Genomic DNA, 13,666 nt, shown 5'->3' with positions numbered 1-13,666 from the left:
TAAATGACAGGGGGCCTGTGTTGTGTCTGCTCCGCTAATGGGTGCCTGTTCTTTTTTTTTTTTTTTTTTTTTTAATATGGCCGTGAGCCTTCTGTGCATGTGGTGGGGCAGGGTACATAATGGATGAGGTTGAAGTCGGCTTACGGGTTCTAGCGCTACACCGAAAACCAGGCTTCATCAATCAATGAAGTGTTTACATGTTCCAGAAAAAAAAAAACGTCTTGGCGTCGCACTGAAGTGTCAATGAAATTAGATCTGTGTGAATTCCCCGACGCGTCTGCCACTGGGTGCAGAACCGCTGAATTCTCGGGGATATTGGCTGAGCAGTTGTCCGCCTGGCAGGGAGTCTATCAGCGAGCCTTGCTGCTGGCATGCGCTTGTCCCTCCCTGCTGTGGCTGTCAGCCTCGAATCCTGCTTGTCACCGAGACGGATGACTTTCAGTAATTCACCCCTGTCCTGCGGAACTGAGTGAGGAGAGCTGTAGGATTACTTCAGGCCTGTGAGAGTGCTGGGGTCAGATTTTTTTTACAGCAGTAGCTGTAGAGAGAGGAATGATTTTAACAGCGTCGTTGGTGAAAGTGCAGTACCATGATCAATATTGTCAACGGCAGCAGTATTTTGATGATCATTAAGTAGCAGTAGCAGAAGCTGCAGTGCGATTAATAAGAAGCAGTAGTTTATAGATGGGTTTTGACGTCTTACTTCAAAGGAGTGGAAAGACCACTTTTACTTCAAAACAGGATGGTGTCCATTTGCATTGGTTTTACATTCAATGTTTCGCTTACATGTACATCTGGTCACTTCAGGTGTGGCGGTGCTGATTGATTTCGCCAAGAGCGTTTCAAACAGGTGATGGACCTCCAGGATCACATGCAGAACGCCTCCATTTCTAGATCGCTGGGTGGTCCCAGCCTAGCCAGTAGCTGGAATAATTGAGCAAGGTTGGTGTCTGGGTGGGGAAATGATGATGTGTGCTTGTCATGTTGCATGCCAGTGGAGAAATTTCTCAGAGCTGCAGTCCAGTATAAAAACTTATATAGGTCAGCTGTCCCAACCAGCACGGAGACATGCAAGTCCTGTTGGAGACCTCCCACTGGTACAGTACTAGGGTGTTTGGCTATAACAATAGTTAAATTTGTTGCCTTCTGATTAATTCAGTTTGATTTCAATTCAGTTCAAGTTTTATTGAACCGTTTGGGGAAATTGTGTTTTCCAGCGCACTTCCAACATAACACTAGTACAAGATTTGATGAACCAGCACCAACAGTGTTGAAGCAAGATATGAGAGAAGATAGTCACAATACAATGACGATCTTTTTCCAGACTGGAGAGCTATCGATTCAGATTTTTGCGAGCGGGAATCAGGCGGTGGTCCCGTTATTAACTCCAAAAATGTCAGTCTAACCCTCAGGTATTTGCCCTGACGGCATCATGCAGGCTGCCTTCCCAGGGAGATGGATAATTTATCAATCAAATCCTAGCAACGACCAAGTCGGAGCCGAATCCTTCTTCCTTGGGCACTCGGGGGAAAGAGAAGGCCTGACTCGCTGACAGAAATACTGGATTGCACTTAGATCAGGCTGGCGTGAGTTATATAAATCTGTCAGACCCATCTCCGCAATTTACAAGGGGATTAAAATTTCCGCTGGGTGATGAATTGGTGTCTTGTGCGGCCGACAGCGCATGTTAATTATTTCTGTGCAGTGGCTTTGAGCGCAGCGCGTCAACCCAGAGGTCTTGACGCTGTGGTGTTTGTGGGGGAAGAGAACACAAGCTTCCTCTCAGCTTCCGAGGGCATCCGCATGACGTCCTGAAAAATACGAAAATGACACAGGGCTGTCCACACACGGTCTACAGGTTTAGTCAGTCAAATCCTCTCCTTTCATTCATTCATTTGGGCATTGCATTTGGAACTGCAGTGACTTTAAACGCATCAATCTAACCTTTTTCCCTCGCAAGAATCTGAAGCCCACCAGAAAAATTGGTTTGGTTTATCAAGCTACCCAAATATAATCCTGTGGTATTTTCTCAGGCTCATAATAATAATTAATAATTGCTTACACTTATATAGCGCTTTTCTGGACACTCCACTCAAAGCGCTTTACAGGTAATGGGGAATCCCACTACCACCACCAGTGTGCAGCCCCACCTGGATGATGCGACGGCAGCCATAGTGCACCAGAACGCTCACCACACATCAGCTATTAGTGGGGAGGAGAGCAGAGTGATGAAGCCAGTTCATAGATGGGGATTATTAGGAGGCTGTGATTGGTAAGGCCCAGGGGGAAATTTGGCCAGGACGCTGGGGTTATACCCCAACTCTTTTCGAGAAACGCCCCGGGATTTTTAATGACCACAGAGAGTCAGGACCTCGGTTTTACGTCTCATCCGAAGGACGGCGCCTGTTTACTCTATAGTGTCCCCGTCACTATACTGGGGCATTAGGACCCACATGGACTGCAGGGTGAGCGCCCCCTACTGGTCCCACTAACACCTCTTCTAGCAGCAACCTTAGTTTTTCCCAGGAGGTCTCCCATCCAGGTACTGACCAGGCTCACACCTGCTGAGCTCCAGTGGGGCTGCCAGTTGTGAGTTGCAGGGTGAGATGGCTGCTGGATTCAAAGATGAGGAAATTTCATCCAGCTCCAGGTACTATGCAGTAGGTGCCTTCAGTGGCTTATACACCTGGCAAACAGTGGCCCGAGAGATTTCAAACACGGCAAAGGATACAATGCTTGCATGCACGTTTCTTCATGACAATAATTTAGTTTGCAGGGATTTATCTTTTGATATTTTAAGGGTATTAAATTCTGAAGCATTGTGCCACCTAGAAAGGACATGTTCCAGCACCTGGAGGAGGGAATGCTGCACAGTGGAAACTGGCCCTGCTAAAAGATTCCGGTTGTGTGTAAAGTCAATGAAAGACATGAATGGGCAAAGGAACATATGAGACCATTATACAGTTTAAATAATGGAGAAAATATAGCACAAGCACAGACTGATATAGTCTGCGATCAGTGCCAAGGCTGTGCCAGCTGTAGTAGTCATAAATAATAACAAATAATTCCTTATACTTATGTAGCTGCCAGTTGTGAGTTGGGGAAAAAAAGTTTTGAGCTGTAGAGGGGCAAACGGTTTCAACCCATAAACCAGCACAAGCACAAACTGAACACTGGGACTAGAGGCTGTTCCTAAGTCTTTTGCAGGCACGACACCCGTTCTCCTTTGGACAGCAGAAAAGTGAACTCGGTTCTTCTGCACAATAAATGAATACAGGGATGAATGTTCTAATGATAATTACACCTTGGGGGGAATGTTTTTGGACATTTCTTTGATTGCAAACCCGGAAAATGTCAAAGTATCTTGAAATCAATCGCCAATACAAATTCGTTGTGCCATGTTTTTACGGAGGTCCGTGCATGAAGTTGTGTTTTTAATACTGTCACAGAAAGCAATTATTCCACGTGTTAGTGGCATGTGTCGGTAGAAGGCGTACGGTAAGGAGTAATTTAGCTGACTCTCTGTGCATGCTGACTGCGCAGAACAGCACGAAACTACTACGAGCTAGAATATGATAACACTTCTATCACCTAATAGAAAACCTCTCGATACAGCTCTGCTCTGGCCATATGCACGAAATGAGTGGAACATGCATTCCAGTATGTTTTGGGGTTGAAGCAGCCTGTTAATGATGAGTTAATAGTGCTGGGAAAACTGCTGGCAGCTACAACGCTTTGTTTTCATGTGCACAGACCGAGTTCTCCGATATGTAATTCCGAAAATGGCTTTTAAGTTCACTATGAGACGATTCAGCCCAATGGTGTTACATTAGTGCTAACCAACAGAAGTTCTAAATTATTACAAAGTGCTCTGATCTCTTTCCCACTGATCGCTGGTGTGTGGTGTGCACATTGCATCATCCAGGTAGGGCTGAGCACTGTTGTTATTATAATTATTATTGTTGATGGTAGTTTCCCTTAAAAAATAACTTGCATTCAGTCACTGTATTTTCTTAATGGCTTTTTCTCATAGGCTGTATCTAAGGAGCCTTTGACTTCAGGTACAGTGTAGCAGATTTGTTAGTAAAAGGTTCTCCTTCAAGCCTCAGCCCCACTGCTCATTCACCGTGTCTCAGCCTGAGCGCCCTCCTTAACCTTCCTTGGCTGGGTCCTTCTGAGATGTAGCGCCCAGGGAACTCCTGAACAAGACTCGGCAGGGCCGGTTCTTGATTCAGGATTCGCCCCTTAGTGGACAGCAGGTCACTCTGGGCAAAAGTATCCATTAACTAAGTATTAGTAGCATTAGTGTCTGGCTCACAATTCTTGCCAAGTTTGGCCCCCTGATCACATCTGGATCAGAGTAGTCGCACCTGCTTCCAGGTCTGCTCTGCCTTGTTTATGTATGAGACTTGCAGCAGAGGTGTTCAACACTGCCTGATTCACTGTTCTTGATGACCTTGTCCCCAAGAAGGGGGATTTCTTCTCAATTCTGGTCTTTTTAATAACTCGTCCCCTTGGTTTTGTCTCGGGACAACAGCTTCCCCTTTAATGCGAGCCAATTAAAAATAGGAGATGAGCTCGTTTTTCCATCCCCTCGACTTTTCCTTTTGGGGATGAAGCCAATCTTTACACAAGACCCAGCATGGGTGACTGTCTGGTATTTATTAAATATATTGCATTTCAGGTGCAGGCAAACATTATATATAGAGACGCATGTGTAGGCCATCTGAGGGCTGGCAAAGGGTCTGTTATGTAATTCATTATGGTTACAGCTTGTCTTGGCTAGGACTCAGGTTTTGGAGCCTCTGTAAAATAAAGTAGACATATTTCGTGGTTTTGTTTTTTGGTTTGGGTTTTTTTTTTGCACAGAATCCCCGCATTCAAATCGAAAACATTTTAAAAGAACAGAATTTACGGTCTCCTCCCAGTTGTTTCCAGGCCTGGGAGGTCATTGCAGAAGCCAGGAGAAATTATGGAGATGTGGAAGGTGCATAATTCCCCTTTGAGATACTGCTCGCATAAAAGCCAGGTAAGACCCGCTGTAACTTTTGTGTCTCTGTCAGAGGGTTTTTCTTTTCCGTTAACTCTCGAGCTGGGTTGCTCACGTCTTATGGAGGGTTTTGAATTATGAGTGCACAGTGGAGCAATTACTGTAGGGCCCAACACAGGGCTCTAAGAAGACTGGCTGTGCAAGAATCTATATAAATTATCTTTTAAATTGCATTGTAGTGCTTAATGAATGGTGGCCTCATTGGTATGCAGCAAGAGTGACTCCCTTTGCTGGCGGTGCTATTTCAGGCTGGATGCGATTTCTACCACTTGAAGTGTTGCCAGTTTCTTCAACCTGATACTTTTCACATCACACGGGCGGCTGCACTTTGGGGTTTGGAAGCCAGTGTTACAGTGGCAGTGGAAGACAAAAGTGACACTATCAGTCCAAATTCAGGAGTTGGGGAAATGCAGGAAAGGATTATCTGGTTGCCTTGTTGATAGTGGTGTAGAATCAGGGATGTTTTCAAGATCGGGCAAGAATCCATATGTGATACCTGCCCAAAAATACACCTGTGATTATACTGTATAAAGGTACCTTACATTGCATACAAAATCCACAAAGACATTACCAGATTCAACACAGGGGGCTTCTCCAGAATCAACAGTAAAACACGGTCTAGTGGCCACAGCATGCATGCATGGGCACCTCTTTGCACAAAGTGTAGTGGGGGTTGGGAACAGGCTGCCCAGCCATGCCATTAAAGTCAACATTTCCATACTTCAAAAGTCTGGATGAGAACCTCCGATCAATTAGTTCCTAGCAAACAAACAATGGGCGATCAGATGGGAGGAATGCCCTCTTCTCCTTTCTTGTGCGCTTATGTACAATTTCTTGCATTAGGAATTCATCTTTGCACAGAGCCCAGCTTGCTCTCCATGAGACACACAGACAGGGAGAGAAGCTGGGGGTCAGAGCGCAGGGTCAGCCATTTATACGGCACCCCTGGAGCAGCTGGGGTGAAGGGCCTTGCTCAGGGGCCCAACGGAGTAGGATTCCTCTGCCGGCCGCGGGATTTGAACCAGCAACCTTCCAGCCACAGGCGCAGATCCTGAGCCACAGAGCCACCACTCCGCTCTGTCATTTTTTAGACATTAGTGCATTAGGTCATGAAAAGAGTAACTCCACAGGCAGAAGGAATACTCCATTTCCTCTTGAGTGCCACCCACGGTCTTAGCTTATGTACGTTTGCAGACATAAGAGTATTACAAGGTAACAGTGAGTCGTTTAGTCATTTGAGTAAATGGATTTATTCACCCATGATAGGCAGTGATACCTCTTCCGATTTTTGCCCATCCTAGCAAGCGATAGTTAAGATATTTTAATGAGTTCACTAGAGAGCCATGATCAGAACGGGCGAAAAAATAAGAATCTTATCGAAGTAAGCCGACTGAAACCAGGACACGGCTCTAAGCCTGTCTGCCCTGTGTACTCGAGGCCTGATGGTCCTCACTGTGACACTTGTCGTCTCCTTTGTTCGTGGACCTGTTCCTTCGCTAGTCACTCCCATGTCCCCCGTTCCAGCCGAAAGAGAAGTGACAGGGCAGTTTGAGTCCTTATTTGAAATATTTGTGCAGATCAGTCAGCAGACATTTGGCTCCGTTTATACAGGCCGGGACAGACGCATTAGTCATTTCAGCCTTTGATTTGAAAATCGGCTATAGACTGTGGATCTGGACAGGGTTGTCTGATCCAAAGGGGAGAGCTTGGGGGAAGGTTCTCGTTGTCCCTTTAATCAAAGCTGGCAGGGGTATTAAAACCAATTCATTAGAGCATCAGGCTAAAAAAACTCCTTACTCTTGTATAGCGCTTTTCTGGACACTCCACTCAAAGCACTTTACAGGTAATGGGGAATCCCACTATCACCACCAATGTGTAACCCCCACCTGGATGATACGATGGCAGCCAGAGTGCACCAGTACGCTCCCCACACACCAGCTCTCAGTGGGGAGGAGAACAGAGGAATGAAGCCAGTTCAGAGAGGGGGATTATTAGGGAGCCCTGATTATTAAAGGCCAGTGTGGAATTTGGCCAGGACGCCAAGGTAATACCCCTACTCTTTTTAAGAAATGCCCTGGGATTTTTAATGACCACAGGGAGTCACGATCTCGGATCTCGGTTTTTACGTCTCATCCGGGGCATTAGGACCCCCGCAGACCGCAGGGTGGGCACCCCTTACTGGCCCCACTAACACCTCTTCCAGCAGCAACCTCAGTTTTTCCCAGGGAGTCTTCCATCCAGGTACTGACCAGGCTCACACCTGCTGAGCTCCAGTGGGTTTCCAATTGTGAGTTGCAGGGTGATATGGCAGTTGGCTATTATTTGTGCTTAGCTAAATGTCCCACGGAGAACAGAAAGGTGAGGATAATCATTGTAATGACACACAAGGACTAAAATAATTTATCCTTGTCTTGTGTGAGTTTGACAGTATTCCCATTGGTCACTTGAATATACAACTGCCTATCACTGGATCAGAGTTCAGTCCAGTGTCAGATTATATGAGCTAGTGGTGGCACAAAAAAGGTCAGATGTGTTAAGTTCAGTTCCTTTTCCCCAGAAGAAGTGCAAGAGCGACAGTGAAGAAGAGATTCGTGTTAATTAATCTTCAACTCATGGATCCTTGGGTGCCAGTTTTAACAGCTTGGCCATTGGCAGTTTGTTCTTTACACTTAGACTTGATTAGGGCATGGTGTATATCTTAAGCTGTCTTTTTCTCAATAGTGGTGTGGACAGCCCAATGAAGCTTCATTCCAAAACCTGCGAGAGTAGAGGCACCGACGCTTAAGGGTTAGATCTGCTTTGACATCCCAGTAAAGATGGCAATAAATCATCTGTGTGTAACATCCTTCAGAAGATGGCGCGTATTGGATGTAGTGACGTGACTTCAAAGAACCACAAGGAATCCTTGACCCTTCCTGACATCCCACTGCATTCAGCCCTTGACAGTCCCATACCGTGTTTTCAGGTGGTGTAATGGGTAGAGCTTTTTCTCCATGGTTTACAATGCCCTGGGTTCAATGCTAGTCTTAGGTGCCTTGTGTGTCAAGTTGACATCCTTCCCCATGTTTGTGGGTTTCCTCTTGGTGATGCAGTTTCTGATCGTCTCTCAAAACCGCATGAGGTGGTTTTGATGGGCTGAATTGGCCATAGAAAGATGAGTCAGGCTGGCTGGTTCCTGCTTTATACCCCAAACCGAGTGTGTCAGGAGGCAGATGTCATCCTCTGCAAATCCTAACCATCGTCCTTTCAGATCCTTCTGCACACAGATCTTTTGCATTAAATAGATACACTTGGCGTTTCTGCGACTTCCTCGTCATGCATTGTCATGCTTGTCCTCATTTAATTTCCTGGTATGGACTATAGGCTGCCCTACGCTGTACATAAGCCCTGCACTGTCTTCATGAATGCATTAACCTTTCAATGAATTGAGTTGAGAGGTTGACTTGAAATTTCCCAAATGGTAGTTTGGTAATGAGGGCCTTTTTTTGTCAGTCATGCATGGAAGTATTGTCTTCCAGGTTCTGCATTATTAAATCTGCAGGTAATGAGAAGGCGGTGATTTTTATAGTTCAAACTTGCAGTCGGTTTTAAAAAGGGAAAGACGACGAGTGAGAGGAAATCGATAAGGACTTAAAATGCTCTCCCAGGGTTTTTTTTTTCCTGTCTAGTTTTGTCCCACTGCCAGCTAAGTTGATCTGTCAGTGCAAGTGGGTCTGCGCACATGTGATGCATGAGGACTCGGGGAATTTCATCAGGCTGGGAAAATCATTTCAACTGGCTTCTTTTTGCAAACGTTTCTCGATGTTTTCTTTCAGAGAGGAGCTGTGTCCTTCAATTTGGCTGGTCCTATTTGGCACCCTATAATGGTCATGCTGGCATCAAGGAATTATTCTGAGGTGCTGTGGAGCATGAACAGTCTTTCCCCCTGATGGGAACTACGATATCCATTATGTCTGACCCGCACAGCACGGTCAAGTGACAAACTTCATACCAAAGATTCTGTGCCACTAATACCACTTTTAATACTAAAAATGTTGTACTCTGCACCGCAAAAATGACACATCTTGTGGTTGCAACCCTTAGGCACGCTATACAAGGTAATCAGTTGGGAGTTTTACTCACACATCAAGGGTTCAAGCCTTGTGTAGCCAGATCTTCCCAAGCTGGGGTAGAGCAGGGATCACTTGGTTTGGGAGACTCCCAGCCTCTGGCGAACAGAGACTCTTCTATGGGCTCTAGCAGTGTGTCAAATGGCAAATAGCTCTGCAGGTGGGTGGGTGTCAGAGGAGTACGTCTACAGGCCTCACATTCTCCGGTCCAGGAGTTGAAGTTTAAAACTGACCACATTGTAAAATCAGGCTGACACAAATATTGAAAAACCTTTGTCAGTGGACTGCTGGTGGTGGCCGTGTCTGGTTCCTGCAGTAGAAAAGCCAGTCACAGGAAAATGGGATAGTACCATTTTGCAAAATGAGTGCATTTTATTTTTCCCCATTCTGGAAAAAAAGCAGCACTGCAGCACAGAAGCTCCTTGGCTCAGAACCCAGTTTAGAGTGCTTAACAAGGACCAATTTGAAATATTTGTTTTTGAGTCTGACTACAGCGAGGAGCCAAGAAGTTGGTGAACTCTTCTGTTTCGTTGTCCAGCCTCCTGCGATTTTCCTCTGCCCTACGAACGAGATTTCTGCTCATTTGATAGAATGGCAGATTGGATAGGTCAGTGGCTGTGTAGCTGTACTGGGCTCGCTGACACAGCATGCTTGCTGGAGCCGATTCTGATGCTGATTTAAATCCCCCTGGCTCTCCAGCTAATTCAGGTTTTCCCAGTTTATTTAACTGAGGTCTTACACTGCAACACAAGAACCTATGCAGCAGCTTGGTAAAGGTACCACACAGAGAAAATAGGTCTGCCATCCTTTCAGTGCCTTAAACCGGAGCCCAGAGAAATACAGGCCACAATAATAATAATTTACACTTCTATAACGCTTTTCTGGACACTCCACTCAAAGCGCTTTTCAGGTAATGGGGAATCCCACTGCCACCACCAGTATGCTGCCCCACCTGGATGATGCGCCAGTACGCTCCCCACACACCAGCTCTCAGTGGGGAGGAGAGCAGAGTGATGGAGCCAGTTCAGAGACGGGGATTATTAGGAGGCCATGACTGGTAAAGGGGGAAATTTGGTCAGGATGCCTGGGTTATACCCCTACTGTTTTTGAGATACGCCGTGAGATTTTTAATGACCACAGAGAGTCAGGACTTCGGTTTTGCGTCTCATCCAAAGGACAGCGCCCATTTACAGTATAGTGTCCCCGTCACTATACTGGGGCATTATTACCCACATGGACTCCAGGGTGAGCGCCCTCTGCTGGCCCCACAAACACCTCTTCCAGCAGCAACCTTAGTTTTCTCCACTATGCTAAGGTATTAAATAGCCTGAGATACTGAGGCAATGATATAGCTAGGATCTATCAGCTCCCATTGGTGCAGAACCGTTTTGCAGGGCACTGACTGATTCACTGGCTCAGGTCAAACCTAAGATCACCACAACCAGGCCTTAACTTTAACCCATTCTGCCTAATGACACTTGAAGGTCTTGAGCTAGTACCGGGGTACTTTATAAAGCTGTCATGGGAAACCGGGCTTACAGTGTTTGTCCTCTGCATTATGTTACTTGACACACCTCAGTTATTTCGCGTTGAAAGGTCTGCAGGCCTATAGAGAAACGAAAAAGAAGCCTGGAATCGTTCAGGGAAGTTCCAAGGAGCTGTGCGTTCTGCCAAAACATCTACTGAAAATGAACACCAAGTAACAATACAAATATATTTCCCTGCTGTGTGAGCCATCTCTGCATCTACTAAAAGATACAGCTGTATCCGATTGGTCTGAATGCTTATTCAGCACAGCCTAGGTTTTTTTTTTTTTAAGAAGGGTGTTTGTAGGAAGGGCATAAGCATTTCTTTAAATAGAAATAGTACATTGCTTTCATTTTTTTGCCATCCCTCCCCTTTTGAAGCTAAAAACTCATCATTTATGTACTTTACAAATTAATGTACCTTCTTAATACAGTAGATTGGCTTTTAGAGGCTAAAACAATGTAGTGAGGTACCTACCCACTAAAGGCACTGTAAGGATATCATTTTTTTTAAATGAATAATGAATAAAGATTCTGGCTCTGTATTCTTAGTCATGACCCAGCTAGCGGCTTGCTTTCTTCAGTCTCTGATTTAAATGAAAACAAATCTGCACTCAGGTTAAACTTAATTAAGCCAGAAAGTTCAGTTGAGTGTAGTGTAAAATACTGTTACATTTGCGGGGTCACCAGGGCAGTAATTCCGTGTTCATCGTGCATGGCCGAATAAGACTGGTGTTCTCGGAGGCTGTCATCTGTAAACTCTGGATTTTCTTCATGGCTTGAATGCAGCAGTCCTGTTGCTGTACCTTGGTAAATAATTAATGTAGGCTCGTCGTGGCAACAAATTTTTATGAGAATGATCTAATTAAGGCTTTCATTGGGGGGGGGGGGGCAGAACTGAGGTGTAACATGTCTGCCAGCTGTAATTTCATCTGACTGATGAGTTCCAGAGTCAGGCAAACAAACCTGTGACCTCCACTCACAGTGCAACTGACAGGCTGCCTCTCCGCTATGCTGATCCGATCAAGGTTTTTGTTTTTCCTGACATAGGCTTTACTTTTTCGATCATCCGTTTCCTTGCTCAGCAGTTTTCCCCCTCTTCTGTCCCAGCTGTACGAGGGAAGCAGGATGCCGAGCCTGGAGTTGCATTGAAATTCCAGTTTTGGACTGGAAAAGTGGCGACTCTCCCAGTGTGAAGCTCAGGCTCCGCAGAAAAGGCGGTGCATTTTTCCTAATGTTCTGTTTTTTTAAGTAAAAGGAAAAACAGTTTCCTTGTGTGGAAAGACAACACAGTTGGGCAGACTGGCGCACATAATAGTTTAAGAGACTTTGTGCTGTCCTACAGCTTGGGTTTTTGTGAGCGGAAGTGCATGTTGCGGAAAATGTTTTTTAGTATCATTTTGATTATAATAAGCTACAGTTCGTCCTTAAAATGTTTAGGTTATGCATTTTTTTTTAATTCTGAATTTTGAAAAGTGCAGATTCTGCAGTTTGAGGTGTGTTTTGTGCACCAGCATTGTCTACATGTTCAGTGCTTTTGCAGTGCGCCCTCTTGTGGTACAAGGTGGCCAGTGCCTTACTGTGTTCGTGAGTTGGTGTTTGGGGGAAATTCCGGGTTTTAAGGTTCAGTTCACGTGTTACAAAGTCTGTGTTTCTTCAGACTTTTGTTCGGGGGGCCTCAAGCATACCCGTTTGCCTGCTCCTCTTGAGGTCCAGCTGTTGCAGGAATATCAAATTGACGTGCAAGCTTCCTGCGTGACTCTGGAATACCGGCATGGTTGTTGGTTTTTTTTTTTGAAAGGGGAACGGCATGTTGGAGCACGCTGATCTCAAAGCTGGAGATATTTAGAACCGGTATTTTAAAAGGTGTCGCGTTAGAATCCTGCACAGATGCGGACAAACGGTCGTTCAGGCGGGTAGCTGCGTCCGCATGCGTGGGCTGCAAAAGAACAAGTAAAGGTTTATTCCACGTTGGGGGGGAGGGGAGAAGAAAAGAAATGTTTCAGCTGTGGGGCCGCCTTCAGGTGCGAGACACCCGAAGAAGGCTCCACAGCCGAAACGTTGTTTCATTTCTTCTCTTTTCAGCAGGGAATAAACCTTTACTTGCTCCTTTTCAGCCTTCACATGCTGACGCAGCTGCCCACTGGAACTTTATTTATATCTGGGCTCCTATAAAAAGAAATACTATACATTGACCATATAAAAATACATCATATGCTGGCTTCTCTTTATTTAACAGTATTATTTGCTCATTCGTTGTTGATGGGGAAGAAATGGGTGGTTGAAGATCTCCTAGACGTTTTACCAGACGTAACGTCGCAGGTACACCTCGGGGTGAATTCAGTCCCAGGTTAAAAAAAGTGCAGGCCTTGTATGTGGGTCTTCAGCATCTCGCCTCATCAGTCTGTTCTGAGCCCCTCTTAGCTGACTCCTAGGTGGCGAGCTGTAATGGCTGTTTTATCTCAACAGGGACCATAATGCGTCCGTGTTCGGGGACGCAAATTGGATATTTATGTTTTGCAGGCCTTTCCCGAATGTGATGGTTAGATATAACCCGGTGTTACGAAGGATAGGCCCTTGAAGCACAAGTGGTTTCTGAAGTTGGATCCAAACTGATGTGTTGTATTGAATGTAAACACTACAAATGTGTAATTACACCTGTTAACATAAAAATTTGTACAGATGATTCATTAAATAACTTATTTTGTCACTTGCTCTACCTTTTAATTAAGCAGAAATAATATAACTAACTCGCCGCTAATAAATATTTTTCATGAAAAGACCTCTCCCTTCATGACTGTGTTCGTTTGCTAAATGCTGTTGCAGTAAATAGGGTATTGTTTCAAAATTGTATCCCACACCAGTCTTTGCCCACAGGACACCTACTGGGCGAGACCGGTTTGTCTTGGAAGGGCTATCTCGCTGCATAACCATTTTCCGAAGTGAAATATATTGTATGAGGTGTCCACAGAGCCTGACGG

At 45.3% G+C, this 13,666-nt stretch overlaps 1 protein-coding gene across 2 annotated transcripts in view; it reads left to right on the top strand.

The window, feature by feature from the left end:
• Nucleotides 1–13,666, top strand: part of fam163ba (family with sequence similarity 163 member B, genome duplicate a) — a 42,400-nt gene that overhangs the window by 22,304 nt on the left and 6,430 nt on the right. The window lies entirely within an intron of this gene.

The sequence above is a fragment of the Lepisosteus oculatus genome, chromosome 24 (genome assembly GCF_040954835.1).
Source record: "Lepisosteus oculatus isolate fLepOcu1 chromosome 24, fLepOcu1.hap2, whole genome shotgun sequence".
NCBI classification, from domain to species: Eukaryota; Metazoa; Chordata; class Actinopteri; order Semionotiformes; family Lepisosteidae; genus Lepisosteus; species Lepisosteus oculatus.
This window is presented reverse-complemented; position numbering and strand designations above follow the sequence as displayed.